The following is a 16,249-nucleotide window of genomic DNA, read 5'->3' on the forward strand; positions in this document are numbered from 1 at the left end:
GTAAATGTAAATGTGCTGGACTGTTGTCAGGGTTTGTGCTGACTGGAGTGTGTTCACCTGCTGTTCCAGCTCCACCTGCCTTACCTCCAGCTGGGTGAATTTATCCTTAATTTCAGTGAGGGAGTAGTGCTCTGTGCTGGGGGGTTGACTTTCCGCTTGGGGTTGCTCGTCTGTGGGGTTGTTTAAGGAAGAGGTCTGGTCTGACTCACTCGGTGTGTGGGAGTCTTCATCAGGAGAGAGCTTCTCCTGCTGCGCTCCCTCTTTGATTCTGTGGAAGTCCAGCTGAAACTGTTTGGGGTTGCCCTGTACCAATACTGTTCCAGAATTGTACATGTTGACATTGGCTGACCTCCGAGTCCTCGTTGTCTAGTATCCTGAGTATCCACCCCATTGCTAACACCCACCGTCTGGACAGAGGGGTAGTGTGTTAATATAGTACTCCCGCCATGCCAGGGGATGGTCTGTGTGGAAGATTTAGTTGCTTATGTTCCCATTTTTGTAGCAGTCAGCAATAAGTGTCTCTGGATTGTCCATGAGGAGCTTATTTTTGTACTCTTTCTTTTGCAGCCGGATCTGTTCTGTCCTAGCAAGTTTGTTAGCTTTAATTTAGCATTCAGTCCTTATGAATTAAAATAGATGATTGTAATGTTTTTTCTTCTTGGCTTTTAAAAGTAGCTTCAGACTAAACATTACTCACTCAGTTCCAGGTTGGATGGTATTTTCAGGTTTATGTTGTGCTTCTTTTGCTGGTCATTGGTTTGCCAAAGCATTTGCTGTATAGTCCTTGGGAATAATACTCTGGTAGTAGGAATCCTTCCAGGTAATTTTGTCCAAAATCAGGTTGTAGGTTTGGAGTGTAGATTTGTAGTGAAGGTTAAGTTGTGGAGGGTAATATCCTGTAAATGTCCTTGTGAAGAAAATCCAAGTTTATCCAACTCTAAATCTATCTTTTTGTAAAAACATGCTTAAAAATTCAGGAGCTCATCTGCTCATGAACTCTCTCTCTCTCTCTCTCTCTCTCTCTCTCTCTCTCTCTCTCTCTCTCTCTCTCTCTCTCTCTCTCTCTCTCACTCATTCACTCCATCTTTTTCCCCCTCTGTCAGGCCTATGTCTGATAGCTCAGTAAACGTGCGCAGCATCAAGTCCTGTCAGCCCAACGACAACGGATGTGTTCTGGACACTGCCCACTCCATCTCTCATATAGTCATCTCCCTGCCCACCTTCAGAGAGTTCACTGGCCCAGAAGGTAAGGGACAGGAGGGATGCAAGATGGCAAGGTCCAACAACTCAGTAGAGAAAAAGCCAAAATAAATTTTGGATGACTTCTTGATTTCCTTTATATGCCAATCATGTAAGGAAAAGCAATTTGATTAATGGTATCAGAAGTCTGGTTTCCCAGCTAGCACATTTGGTTCCTTGGAAGTTGTGGGAATGTGCGTTTTTGGTTTCCCATTGGTTCTGGGAATGAAGCCATATGTTTCCTGAGCAGTAAAACAGAAAATATTTTAAATGTTCTGAGATTGGAAGTAAACATTTGCCTTTTCTGGGAATGTTTATTTTTAGGTTGCAGGGAGGTTCTGAGAACGTTTTACTCTCTTTCCTTTAAAGTTTTCCTTGGAGGGTTTATTAAAACTTAACATTTTAATTGTAGGTTATTTGGAGGTTTTTAAATAACTTCCTTAAAACTTTTACTGCATGTTTCAATAAGACTTTTAATAACACTGCTAGATTATTTTGGTAAAACATTTTTGATCTCCAAGCACAGATAGGACACATGGAAATGTATTTCCTTAGGCATTAATCATGCAAACACATTTTTTTATTTATTGTGATACAGCATCAGTGAGATTCAAACCTATAATATTCTGTTCTCTATCCATGGAATTAGTCCACTGTGCCACCAGGATGGAGCTAGCATGCCATGTTTTTTTACGCATACAAAGCTGTTCATTTTAGTCTATTCAAACAGACCCCATTTCAAACGAAACAAGCACTCATTAACATCAGGTGTGGAAAGTTTTCGTAATGTTCTCAGAACAATTTGAGAACATGAATTTAAATAGAACCATGAGGAAAGGTTACGCTGAAGTACTGAAATTCCCACAGAAGAATGTTGTTTCTTAACGTTCTTTGAACAATTTGAGAACATTACTTTAAATAGAACCATGAGGAAAACTGTAGGAAACGTTATGCTGAAGTACTGAAATTCCCACAGAAGAACGTTGTTTCTTAACATTCTCTGAACTATTTAAGAACATTCCAAATGTCAAACCAGTTGGAGAACTTTCCTAGAACCTTACCAAAATTGAAATGAAATGTATACATGTTTACACTTTTAGGTAATTTTCTGTTAAAGTAATGAAATACCAAGAAAATAGTGTTTTATTGTCAAGTTCTTTAAACGCCAACACCAGTAGAAATGTACTTTTTCGAGCTGAAAGACGATGGTCAGACCTTACTCATGATGTTGCACCATGATGTAAGTCAATAAAAAATCGTTTTAGTCAAGGTATGATATATTTGGGCTCGAAGTGCCAAATCCGAATGCGTGATTTCTGATGTTTTTGTCAGTCTTAAAGCGAAATCACGCGGAGATACGCCGTCAATAGCGTCAAACTTTGCTCGCAAGAGTTGAGAGCGTCAATTCACATACACTGCGTAGCGTATGCCAACTTAATTGTCATGAGAATCCATAATAAACAGTTGTATTTGTTATGTTCGCTATGTAGCTCTTGTGAATTATTGATGTGTGTTCCTTTCGACTTACCTTATACACTGAGTATACCAAACATTAGAAACCCCTTCCTAATATTGAGTTGCACCCGCCCGCCCATGACTTCAAGGTGTCGAAAGCGTTCTACAGGGATGCTGGCCCATGTTGACTCCAATGCTTCCAACAGTTGTGTCAAGTTGGCTGGATGTCCTTTGAGTGGTGGACCATTCTTGATAGACATGGGAAACTGTTGAGTGTGAAAAACCCGGCGGCGTTGCAGTTCTTGACACAAAACAGGCCTGCCATACCCCGTTCAAAGGCACAAATCTTTTGTTTTGCTCATTCACCCTCTGAATGGCACACATACACAATCCATGTCTCAATTGTCTCAAGGCTTAAAAATCCTTCTTTAACCTGTCTCCTCCCCTTCATCTACACTGATTGAAGTGGATTTAACAAGTGACATCAATAAGTGATCATAGCTTGTTCTGAATGTTTTGTGTACTCAGTGTATGTCCTACGGGAGCCACCGTACCTGCCTGTGCTAAACAGTTGTTATTTTAGCTCAGGAATGTGAGGAGAGATGTAGCTAGTACACCTGAGCAGTTTATAAAGAATGTATCTTGTCTCGTTCGTCTACATAATAGTATTCTCTCTTGAAATCGGAGTCCCTCGAGTTCTATATCGTGGAGCTCCGCCCCATAGGGGAGCTCTGCTCCTAGTGGTTTACCCTCTGCCCTAAGGCAGCAACAGCCTGAGACAAAATTATGCACACACCTGCAGCCAATAGGAGTACAAGTGTCCCTATAAGAGGGGATGCCTCCCCTCAATCAGCCTCCCTTTTTCTTCAGCGACTGGATGACTAGACTGAAGAGCCAAGAAGAGACGAAGCACAAGACTCAGGACGAAAAACGCCGTTGATATTCCAGTCATCAACGTCGTCTAAATGAGCACACCGGGAGATTTTCCACCCCCAAAAGCTCTTTTCAGAGCTCAGTGCAGATGCACTTCCATGGCGGCCGGTGACCACCACGACCTGTGTTTCGTGTGTTTGGGATCCCAGCATGCCAAGGAAGGCGTCTGCAGTCCCCCGAATTGCGCCTCCTGCGCCCTCCTTTCTTTAAAGGAGAGGAAGCAGCGTTAGGCGTTTTCAGGGAGGACATCCCCCTTGAGGACGTGCTGTCGATACTAGCCTCTGCTTCAGAGGCGTCGTCCGACGGCGCAGACTCGGGGGAAGATAGGGACTTTGAGGAGGGGTCTGGCATTCCAATGGAACAGTCGGACCCCATCCCTCATACTTTCAAGCCCCTCTTTCCTTTGGAGAGCGAGAGGGCTTGTAGTCCCTATAGCGAAGGGGATACGAGCTCTGAGAGATCAGAAGCTCTCTCTTTCGCTGCAGCCTCTCTGAGATCGGATTTTCCGGGTCTCATTGAGAGAGCTGCTCAACGGCTGGTGATAAGGCTGCCCCCTCTTCCCTCCGCACCGGAGGTTGATATGATGGAGACCCCTACAACTCATCCAGATTAAACCCCTACAACTCATCCAGAATGCCGCAGCCCGTCTGGTGTTCAACCTTCCCAAGTTCTCTCACGTCACCCCCCTCCTCCGCACACTCCACTGGCTTCCAGTTGAAGCTCGCATCCGCTACAAGACCATGGTGCTTGCCTATGGAGCAGTGAGGGGAACGGCACCTCTGTACCTTCAGGCTCTGATCAGTCCCTACACCCAAACGAGGGCATTGCGTTCATCCACCTCTGGCCTGCTGGCTCCCCTTCCTCTGCGGAAGCATAGCTCCCCCTCAGCCCAGTCAAAACTGTTCGCTGCTCTGGCACCCCAATGGTGGAACAAGCTCCCTCACGACGCCAGGACAGCGGAGTCACTCACCACCTTCCGAAGACATTTGAAACCCCACCTCTTTAAGGAATACCTGGGATAGGATAAACTCCACCTGACACAGGCGTCCGCAGTCTGCGCGGGGAGGTCCATGGCCACTTCGGTGGTCGGGGAACGACACCTCTGGTTGTCCTTGACATCCATGAAAGAGGCAGACAGGACGTCTCTCTTGAACGCCCCCCTCTCTGACGACGGCCTCTTTGGGGTCGCAGTCAAAGAGGCGACGGAGCGTTTTTCCAAGCTGGAGGAGGAGAAGAAGCAGCTGGCCAAGCACCTGCCGTTGGCAGGACGACTCGGCCCCCCTCCATCCCAAAGGCCATCTACCTCCGCCCCTCTAAGTAGACCGGGGTCTACGGCGAGGCGGCGTAATCGGTGTCATCCGGCGGCCACGAGCAGCAAGGGAACGGGCCCCGCCCTTCCAGCAGCTACGGTAGCCCCACTACAGCCGGCGAGGGAGGTGACGAGGACGCCGACCTGGCCCTCCAAGGGAGGCAAGAGGAGGCGTACGTGACGGGACGCGGGGGAGAGGATGGAGGACGCATCGATGGTGTCGAACGTGCCCACTGTTCCCCCCCACCCTTCGGTTGAAGGGATGGGTGTTGATGTAAATGCCTTTGTTGATGTATTTAATAAAGAGTTGGCTCCACCTGACTTTGTCAAAAAATAGCCTCTTTTCCATAATACGTCCGAGAGCGTTCAAATCTCACCCTCTCTTCCTTACCACTCTAAGAGCCGTCAGCCCACCGAGGGTGCATTGCTGAACAGGCACTTAGAGTAGGTATCCGTAAGACCTCAATCAGGTCGTCACATCACACTTCACGTATAAGAAGTGCTTTACATAGAAGGCAGCAGTCCCGGTCAGATTCTGACATGAGGACGCAGCCGCTATTTGGGGATGGCGCACTAGCACAGACTAAGGTCTCCGCTAGTACGAGCCAGACCCATGCTGCGTTCACGGAGGGCCCGATTACCGCGGTCACGAAGGTGTCCAGAGTATCGGCGCCCCCAGGCATTGTAACACAGCAGCTATCTGGGGACGGCGCATTATCGCAGACCAAGGTCTCGGTTAATGCGATTCAGACCCATGCTACGTTCACGGAGGGCCGGATTACTAGGGTTATGGGTATAACCAAAGTATCAGCTCCCCTGACAGAACGAGCTAGTACTCACCACACTGAGTGTGAATCAACCCACCAGGGGTGCAGAGATGAACACACACAGAAGGTGAAAGTTAAGAAGGTATCAAGGCGCCGCCTTGTTTTACCTCATAGAGACCTCATACTACAGACTTCTAGGAGTACTGTAGTGAAGGGCTCTGATAGCGAATTGCAGTCACCTAAGATGACGCAATCGCTTGCTGGGGATGGTGCCCTGCCGCAGGCTGTGACCTCGGTCAGCGCAATTCAGACCTGCGATGCGTTCAAGGAGGGCAGGAATACGACGGTTACGAGTTTAACCGACGTCCCTGCTCCTCCTTCTCTCTCAGAACGCATTGATGGTTCCTCTCCCTTTCACGGGAGGCCCACCTTGGGCTGTTCCACCACTTCAATGTTGGGGAACAGTGGCGGTAAGGGCCATAGAGGAATACAGGTCCTTCCTACTGGATGCACCACAGCTTCATTTACATTTACATTTAAGTCATTTAGCAGACGCTCTTATCCAGAGCGACTTACAGGAGCAATTAGGGTTAAGTGCCTTGCTCAAGGGCACATTAACGTCATTTAGCAGACGCTCTAGTCCAGAGCGACTCACAAATTGATGCATTCACCCTATAGCCAGTGGGATAACCACTTTACAATTTTTTTTGGGGGGGGGGTAGAAGGATTACTTTATCCTATCCCAGGTATTCCTTAAAGAGGTGGGGTTTCAAATGTCTCCGGAAGGTGGTGAGCGACTCCGCTGTGTGGGGGGGGGGGGGGGGGTAGAAGGATTACTTTATCCTATCCCAGGTATTCCTTAAAGAGGTGGGGTTTCAAATGTCTCCGGAAGGTGGTGAGTGACTCCACTGTGGGGGGGTAGAAGGATTACTTTATCCTATCCTAGGTATTCCTTAAAGAGGTGGGGTTTCAAATGTCTCCGGAAGGTGGTGAGTGACTCCGCTGTGGGGGGGGGTAGAAGGATTACTTTATCCTATCCCAGGTATTCCTTAAAGAGGTGGGGTTTCAAATGTCTCCGGAAGGTGGTGAGCGACTCCGCTGTGTGGGGGGGGTAGAAGGATTACTTTATCCTATCCCAGGTATTCCTTAAAGAGGTGGGGTTTCAAATGTCTCCGGAAGGTGGTGAGTGACTCCGCTGTGGGGGGGTAGAAGGATTACTTTATCCTATCCCAGGTATTCCTTAAAGAGGTGGGGTTTCAAATGTCTCCGGAAGGTGGTGAGCGACTCCGCTGTGTGTGGGGGGGTAGAAGGATTGCTTTATCCTATCCCAGGTATTCCTTAAAGAGGTGGGGTTTCAAATGTCTCCGGAAGGTGGTGAGTGACTCCGCTGTCCTGGCGTCGTGAGGGAGCTTGTTCCACCATTGGGGTGCCAGAGCAGCGAACAGTTTTGACTGGGCTGAGCGGGAACTATGCTTCAGCAGAGGAAGGGGAGCCAGCAGGCCAGAGGTGGATGAACGCAATGCCCTCGTTTGGGTGTAGGGACTGATCAGAGCCCGAAGGTACAGAGGTGCCGTTCCCCTCGCTGCTCCAAAGGCAAGCACCATGGTCTTGTAACGGATGCGAGCTTCAACTGGAAGCCAGTGGAGTGTGCGGAGGAGGGGGGTGACGTGAGAGAACTTGGGAAGGTTGAACACCAGACGGGCTGCGGCATTCTGGATGAGTTGTAGGGGTTTAATGGCACATGCAGGGAGGCCAGCCAACAGCGAGTTGCAGTAATCCAGACGGGAGATGACAAGTGCCTGGATTAGGACCTGTGCCGCTTCCTGTGTGAGGCAGGGTCGTACTCTCCGAATGTTGTAGAGCATGAACCTGCAGGAGCGGGTCACCGCCTTGATGTTAGCGGAGAACGACAGGGTGTTGTCCAGGGTCACGCCAAGGCTCTTCGCACTCTGGGAGGAGGACACAACGGAGTTGTCAACCGTGATGGCGAGATCATGGAACGGGCAGTCCTTCCCCGGGAGGAAGAGCAGCTCCGTCTTGCCAGGGTTCAGCTTGAGGTGGTGATCCGTCATCCATACTGATATGTCTGCCAGACATGCAGAGATGCGATTCGCCACCTGGTTATCAGAAGGGGGAAAGGAGAAGATTAGTTGTGTATCGTCAGCGTAGCAATGATAGGAGAGGCCGTGTGAGGATATGACAGAGCCAAGTGACTTGGTGTATAGGGAGAAAAGGAGAGGGCCTAGAACTGAGCCCTGGGGGACACCAGTGGTGAGAGCACGTGGTGCGGAGACAGCTTCTCGCCACGCCACTTGGTAGGAGCGACCGGTCAGGTAGGACGCAATCCAGGAGTGAGCCGCGCCGGAGATGCCCAGCTCGGAGAGGGTGGAGAGGAGGATCTGATGGTTCACAGTATCAAAGGCAGCAGACAGGTCTAGAAGGACAAGAGCAGAGGAGAGAGAGTTAGCTTTAGCAGTGCGGAGAGCCTCCGTGACACAGAGAAGAGCAGTCTCAGTTGAATGACCAGTCCTGAAACCTGATTGGTTTGGATCAAGAAGGTCATTCTGAGAGAGATAGCAAGAGAGTTGGCTAAAGACGGCACGCTCAATAGTTTTGGAAAGAAAAGAAAGAAGGGATACTGGTCTGTAGTTGTTGACATCAGTGGGGTCGAGTGTTGGTTTTTTGAGAAGGGGAGCAACTCTCGCTCTCTTGAAGACGGAAGGGACATGGCCAGCGGTCAAGGATGAGTTGATCAGCGAGGTGAGGTAGGGGAGAAGGTCACCGGAGATGGTCTGGAGAAGAGAGGAGGGGATGGGGTCAAGCGGGCAGGTTGTTGGGCGGCCTGCAGTAACAAGTCGCAGGATTTTATCTGGAGAGAGAGGGGAGAAAGAAGTCAAAGCATAGGGTAGGGCAGTGTGAGCAGGACCAGCAGTGTCATTAGACTTAACAAACGAGGATCGGATGTCGTCAACCTTCTTTTCAAAGTGGTTGACGAAGTCATCCACAGAGAGAGAGGGGGGGGGATTCAGGAGGGAGGAAAATGTGGCAAAGAGCTTCCTAGGAATTTAGAGTGGTAGAAGGTGGCCTTAGCAGCAGAAACAGATGAAGAAAATGTAGAGAGGAGGGAGTGAAAAGATGCCAGGTCGGCAGGGAGTTTAGTTTTCTTCCATTTCCGCTCCGCTGCCCGGAGCTCTGTTCTGTGAGCTCGCAATGAGTCATCAAGCCACGGAGCTGGAGGGGAGGACCGAGCCGGCCGGGAGGATAGGGGACACAGAGAGTCAAAGGATGCAGAAAGGGAGGAGAGGAGGGTTGAGGAGGCAGAATCAGGAGATTGGAGGGAGAAGGATTGAGCAGAGGGAAGAGATGATAGGATGGAAGAGGAGAGAGTAGTGGGAGAGAGAGAGCGAAGGTTGCGGCGGCGCATTACCATCTGTGTAGGGGCAGAGTGAGTAGTGTGGGAGGAGAGCGAGAGAGAAAAGGAAACAAAGTAGTGGTCGGAGACATGGAGGGGAGTTGCAGTGAGATTAGTAGAGGAGCAGCATCTAGTGAAGATGAGGTCAAGCGTATTGCCTGCCTTGTGAGTAGGGGGACGGTGAGAGGGTGAGGTCAAAAGAGGAGAGGAGTGGAAAGAAGGAGGCAGAGAGAAATGAGTCAAATGTGGACATAGGGAGGTTGAAATCCCCCAAAACTGTGAGGGGTGAGCCATCCTCAGGAAAGGAACTTATCAAGGCGTCAAGCTCATTGATGAACTCTCCAAGGGAACCTGGAGGGCGATAGATGACAAGGATATTAAGCTTAAATGGGCTAGTGACTGTGACAGCATGGAATTCAAATGAGGAGATAGACAGATGGGTTAGGGGAACAATTGAGAATGTCCACTTGGGAGAGATGAGGATTCCTGTACCACCACCCCTCTGACCAGATGCTCTCGGGGTATGCGAGAACACATGTTCAGACGAGGAGAGAGCAGTAGGAGTAGCAGTGTTTTCAGTGGTAATCCATGTTTCCGTCAGCGCCAGGAAGTCGAGGGACTGGAGGTTGGCATAGGCTGGGATGAAGTCAGCTTTGTTGGCAGCAGAACGGCAGTTCCAGAGGCTGCCTGAGACCTGGAACTCCAGGTGTGGGGTGCGTGCAGGGACCACCAGGTTAGAGAGGCAGCAGCCACGCGGTGTGGTGCGTTTGTGTAGCCTGTGCAGAGAGGAGAGAACAGGGATAGGCAGAGGCATAGTTGACAGGCTGTAGCAAATGGCTACAAAAATGCAGAGGAGATCGGAATGAAATGAGCTAAGCATCTGGGAGAGGAGAGAGCAGGGCCTCCCTCACCAAAAACTTCTACCTCAGAAACTAAAATTGTTTCACTGAACCACCCGAACAAAAACTCTCCCAACTTCCACCTTTAGAAATCAGAATTGTTGTGAACCACAGCGGTTCAATGTTTAAAGGAATAGACTCAACCCACTTTATTCAGCTAGCTAACTATGACACCATAGCTAACTAGCATGATAGCATCCAATAACAATAACACACAGTTTAGCACCAACACTTGGTCACAACAAACCACCAATAGTGTGTTAACTAGCTAACTAGCATGCTAGCATCCAGTAACACACAGTTTAGCACCAACACTTGGTCACATCAAACCACCAATAGTGAGTTAACACACTAAACAGATCATTCGTGTCTGTGTCAAGTTCCTTTCATGACGCAGCAATGATTAAACGTTGGCTAGCTAGGACAAGTATATTGTATTTAGCTACTACAGTACAGTTAGCTGGTCGTGTTGGGTAGCTAGCAATGGCCACTGTGTTGACTTTGTTTGGAGAACGGCTAGCTAGCTAGCTTCGTGCTACACCCGGCACACAATGGCTACTGTGTTGACTCTGACTCTGTTCGAAAAACGGCTAGTTAGCTCGCTCGTGCTACAGCCGGCACGGCCGAAGACACTGCCAACCTACAGTAACTACCCACAACAACCCACGATGCCTAGCTATGACGCCATAGCTAACTAGCATGCTAGCATCCATTAACACACAGTTTAGCACCAATACTTGGTTACAACAAACTGCCAAGAGTGTGTTAACACACTAAACAGATAATTCATGTCCGTGTCTAGTTCCTTTCATAACGCATAACGCAGCAAAAATTAAACGTTGGCTAGCAGCACATTAACATTGGAAACAGCTCTCCACCGTTGCTAAATGTTACCAGTAGCTACCCGCTAGCTAGCTAGCCTCGTGCTTCGATACTAACCTACAATAATTACCTACGGAAACCTACAATAACAACAATACTAACCTACAATAACTACAATACCTAACTACAACTAACTACCTACCTACGATCTAATACATGGTTTAAGCTTTACTCAACACCATATGAGAAGCTTACCTCCTGCTAGAGAAAAACACAACCTCTCCCGACGGGACTTCCTGACGGGACTTCCTTCGTGCTCAGCCGCTTTCTCTGCATTGCTGGCAGTGGCGAAGAAGCTGCACCCTCTCACGCTGGCTAGAACAGACGTTGCAGAAGGGTTATGCTCTCCAATTCCACCGGACCCCACCCCCGTTCAGGGGAGTGGTGGAGACGGTGATGAAAACGCCAGACAAAGTGGCCGCTCTGATGACAGAGATTACGGAACTTTTGGCGAAGGAGGCGGTGACAGTAGTTCCCCGGGAGCAAAGGTACAAAGGGCTATATTCGCCTTATTTCCTAGTGCCCAAAAAGACGGGGGGAGTGAGGCCGATTTTGGACTTAAGCATTCTCAACGAGAGCATAACCAAACGGCCCTTCCGAATGCTAACGACAAAACGTCTGCTGGAATGTGTCCAGAGAGGGGACTTTTGTACGAGCATAGACCTAAAGGACGCGTACTTTCATGTGCCGGTTCAGCCGCGTCACAGGAAGTTTCTGCGGTTCGCCTTTCAAGGGGGTGGCGTACGAATACACGAGGATGCCATTTGGGTACGCCCTGGCACCTCGCACATTTTCCAAGTGTGTGGAGGCGGCATTGGAACCGTTGCGTCGTCAGGGAATACGGCTGCTAGCCTACCTGGACGACCTACTGGTTCTCGCCCCGTCAGCAGAGCTGGCGATCACTCACACAACCCAGACAGTGATGCATCTCACAAGTCTGGGGTTTGCTGTGAATTGGAAAAAGAGCGCGCCCTGGCCCACTCATCAGATTGTCTACCTGGGGATACAGCTAGACACTGTGAGGATGAGGGCTCGAATTTCGGACCCCCGAAGGGTAGCCTTGTTGCTAGCCCTGAGGAAGTGTCGTCCGAATCACACGGTGATGGCGCTGTCGATCATGTCACTTTTGGGTCTCATGTCGTCAGCCCACTCTGTGGTTCCGCTGGGACTCCTGCATATGCGCAGGATGCAGCGATGGTTCGCCCAACTAAGACTAGACCCATTGCGTCAACGTCATCGGTTGGTGGTGGTTCCACTCTCGCTCAGTGCAGATCTGAACTATTGGAGAAACCCGCGCGTTCTCACGCACGGAGTCCCGATAGGAAAGGTGTCCTCTCACATCCCAGTATTCACGGATGCGTCCCTGACGGGATGGGGAGGGACATGTCAGACCCAAGCGATAGGAGGTGTGTGGCCTCAATCAGGTCGTCATATCAACCTCTTGGAGTTGGAAACGGTTCGACTGGTTCTGACCCACTTCGGCGTCTACCCTTCGGGGTCGCGATGTGCTGGTCTGGTCAGACAACCGGACCACAGTAGCTCACATAAATCGCCAGGGAGGAGTCAGGTCTCCTGCTCTCCATCGGGCGGCAGAGGAATTGTGGCTGTGGGCTCACGAGCACCTTCGCTCATTGAGAGCAGCACACATTCCGGGCTACTTGAACGTAGGAGCAGACCTCATGTCAAGAGGGGGTCCTCGAGACGACGAGTGGTGTCTGCATCCGGACATTGTTCTCCAGATTTGGGAACGCGTGAACGCGCAATGTCCTCTGTGGTTCTCTCTGAGGGAACAGGACGAACCGCCACTGGGAAGGGACGCCTTTGCGCACCAACCGTGGCCGAGAGTTCTCCTGTATGCATTCCCTCCGCTGTCCTGCATTCTCCCACTGCTAGCCAGGGTGAGGTCAGGGGGGCTGTCAGTGATACTGATAGCGCCCGATCGCCCGGGGGCTCCTTGGTTTGCGGCGATGAGTCAGATATTGATTGCGCCACCTTGGCCAATTCCACATCGACGGGACGCGTTGTCTCAGGCGGGAGGCACAATAGGGAAATTGCCCATAATCGGCCAACCACTGAAGGCCTGGCTGCTGAGAGGGACAGGCTAGAGCGCCGTGGGTTATCTGATGCAGTGATCAGGACCATACAGGGTTCACGTGCCAGTTCCACTTCTAAGATGTATGCCAGTAGATGGAACGTGTTTTCACGATGATGTGTCACACAAGGTGTAGACCCCATGAGCTGTCAGGTGGAGAGTATTCTCTCTTTTCTACAGCTCATGTTTGATAAGCAAAAATCTCCTGCCACTATTAGGGTGTTTGCAGCAGCGATTTCAGCTTGTCATGAGGGGTTTGGCAGAGACAATGTCTTTAGCCACCCTCTAGTGAAACGCTTCCTATTAGGAACGCGGCGACTTAGGCCAACACCTAGAGTCACGCTTCCTCAGTGGGATTTGGCTTTGGTACTCGAAGCGCTATGTAAGTCGCCGTTCGAGCCATTGAATCAAATACCCCTCAAGATGCTGTCTATTAAGACAGCACTGTTGCTCGCTTTGACTACAGCTAAGCGGGTCAGTGATTTGTGTGCTCTTTCGACGAGACCTGACTGCCTGGCCATCAATGGTGACCTGAGCAGAGCAGTGTTACGTCCTAACCCGGCATTTGTGCCGAAGGTTATTAAGAGTTCATATAGGTCACAGACCGTGGAGCTGTGGGCTTTTTCTCCTCCTCCTCATAGAAAGAGGAGTGAGGAAAAGCTCCATCGCCTGTGCCCGGTACGCGCTTTGGCGTGTTACGTCGAGCGCACAGCAGCGATTAGGTCATCGCCTCAGTTGTTCGTGTGTCACGGTGCGGCTGCACTAGGTAGACCACTTTCAAAACAGCGGTTGTCTCACTGGCTTTGTGAAGGCATTGAGACAGATTATGAGGCAGCGGGGCGGCAATTGCCTCAGGGTATCAGAGCTCACTCCACTCGTGGAGTAGCGGCTTCTACTGCCCTTTTCAGAGGAACAGGGGTAGAGGATATCTGTAGAGCAGCATCCTGGTCGACGCCGTCTCCATTTATCCGTTTCTATCTCTTAGATATGTCTTCTAACTCTCTGGCTCGATCTGTACTCAGCGTGGCTGAAGGGAGATCTTGAGCAAGAAAGAGAGGAGAAGCAGGACTGTGGACACAGGTTTCCATCAGGTCCGCTTTGGTTAGGAAGACGTGTTTTTTGATAGATGTGTTTTCTAACTCTTTGGCTCGGTCTGTACTCAGCATAGCTGAAGGGAGATCTTGAGCTAAGAAGAGAGGAAAAAGCAGGACTATGGACAAGGTTTCCATCAGGTCCGCTTTGGATAAGAAAACATATTTTGTGGCATGAATCCTGACTGACAGGTTCAGTACAGTAGAGGCATGCGTTGATTGACAGAATGTGAGGTCATCTATCTGCTTGTTCAGTTTAGTATGACCCATGTTTTGTTCCTGCCCACTAATCTCTGGGATTCCATTGAGTGAGTGAGGCGGTCTACCGCGTTCACAATGTAGAGTGACACTTGGTGTCATTCCATTAGTGGTCGGTAGTGTTTTCACAGGATATTGAGGCACATCTATCTGCTAGTACAGATTAGTATGGCTTCTATTCTGGTGATCTGCCCACTAGTCATTGGCATTGCCATTGGACTAGGTGGGGCGGGTCTTTAACCGATGACGCGGTATATTGTGACGCCCGTAGGGGTTTTTAGTTGCAGTACTGCGGGACTTGGTTGCAGCCATTGCTAGGCCTGACCTTCTCGTTTCGATGGGAAGTGTTAGGCTCGGCAGGGAGTACATTTTGGAGCGCTACGCTACGCCTTAAACCACTAGGAGCAGAGCTCCCCTATGGGGCGGAGCTCCACGATATAGAACGATTAGTTACCGGAGTGTAACTCCAGTTCTATGAGTGGAGCGGAGCCCCATAGGACTTAAGGCCCTGCCGACCCTCTCTAGTCTCGCTGAAGAAAAATATCTCGGGAGGCTGATTGAGGGGAGGCATCCCCTCTTATAGGGACACCTGTACTCCTATTGGCTGCAGGTGTGTGCATAATTTTGTCTCAGGCTGTTGCTGCCTTAGGGCAGAGGGTAAACCACTAGGAGCAGAGCTCCCCTATGGGGCTCCGCTCCACTCATAGAACTGGAGTTACACTCCGGTAACTAATCGTTTCCCAGCCTTAGCCTGTCTAGACTATATGCCTATGATCGAAATCAACACTGGTAGGCTGCAATTGTTTTCAAATATGTAGCCTATTTGACTGATAAACCTTAGCTTAAAGCCCAATACATTTTAAACTACGTCTTTAGGGAAGATCATAACAATTCCTCTAATTCCTTTTCTACAAATGACCCATGCAATTTATCAACTTATTTTACCAGCATTACTCTGCGTAGACGCGAGAACAATAGACTTGCTTTCTATGACACCCAAATAAGCCCAAATCAAACAAAAAACGCTTTTTAACACGGGTGAACGAGCGTGTACACGCTGGAATTAGAATGCATGGTAGTGAAGGAGAGAAAACAGAGTTGCCGTGAGTGTCAACGGAGTGAAATTAGAAAGCAAGTCTATTGTTTTTGTGGCTACCAGAAGCAATGTTGGTAAAATTAGCAGATAAATTGCCAGAAAATAGTACATTGTTACGTCTGGAATTGTGACACGTATAGTTAAAAAGCGTTTATTTAGTGTTGATGATAATAATACTGCCAGTGGCAATAATCCATATTTGAAAACAATAACATTATGCCTACCTGTTTTGATTTCGATCAAAAGCATATTCATGAGTTGCACCTCCGTCACATCGTTGCCATTGTTATCAACGTTCTACAGATGCCGCAGCCATATTGATGCTCAAAAGTAGAACGGGGGCTAATGACTGTTTAGTCTAAATTACACTGTAGGGGCTTGGGAATACGACATCATTGCTAAAATCTTTACATATTTAGTAGTAAACAACTTTGCCATTATGTTGTCAAATTTACTTTAGGCAGATGGAAATGTTGTTGTTAGCCAGCAAAGTTGGTAAAAAATTGCTAGCAATGCTAGCATTAGCTAGCTAAACTCTGGAGGTCTCCCCTTAATCTTAGCTAGCTAGCTAACATTGTACTGCAACTAAATTCAATCTGGCGACATCAGAATTATGACAAAAAGTTTGCCTACTGATTATTTGCCTTCCTTAGAAGTATCATTGTGTTTTCAAGCCACAGTAAAGCACTTTAGACCAAATCTTCATCTGCGCCCAATGAGGATGCATTTAGTAGACTGCTCAGTTGGGTATCAGTCCTAAAACGAACGTTCAAAACAATATTGTAATGCAACATGAAACCCATGAATAGCCTATGC

At 49.1% G+C, this 16,249-nt stretch overlaps 1 pseudogene; it reads left to right on the forward strand.

Annotated features, from left to right (window-relative positions):
- LOC121555118 overlaps nt 1-16,249 on the forward strand; it is a 64,410-nt pseudogene that overhangs the window by 32,353 nt on the left and 15,808 nt on the right.

This window comes from Coregonus clupeaformis, chromosome 40 (assembly GCF_020615455.1).
Source record: "Coregonus clupeaformis isolate EN_2021a chromosome 40, ASM2061545v1, whole genome shotgun sequence".
In the NCBI taxonomy this organism is placed as follows: Eukaryota; Metazoa; Chordata; class Actinopteri; order Salmoniformes; family Salmonidae; genus Coregonus; species Coregonus clupeaformis.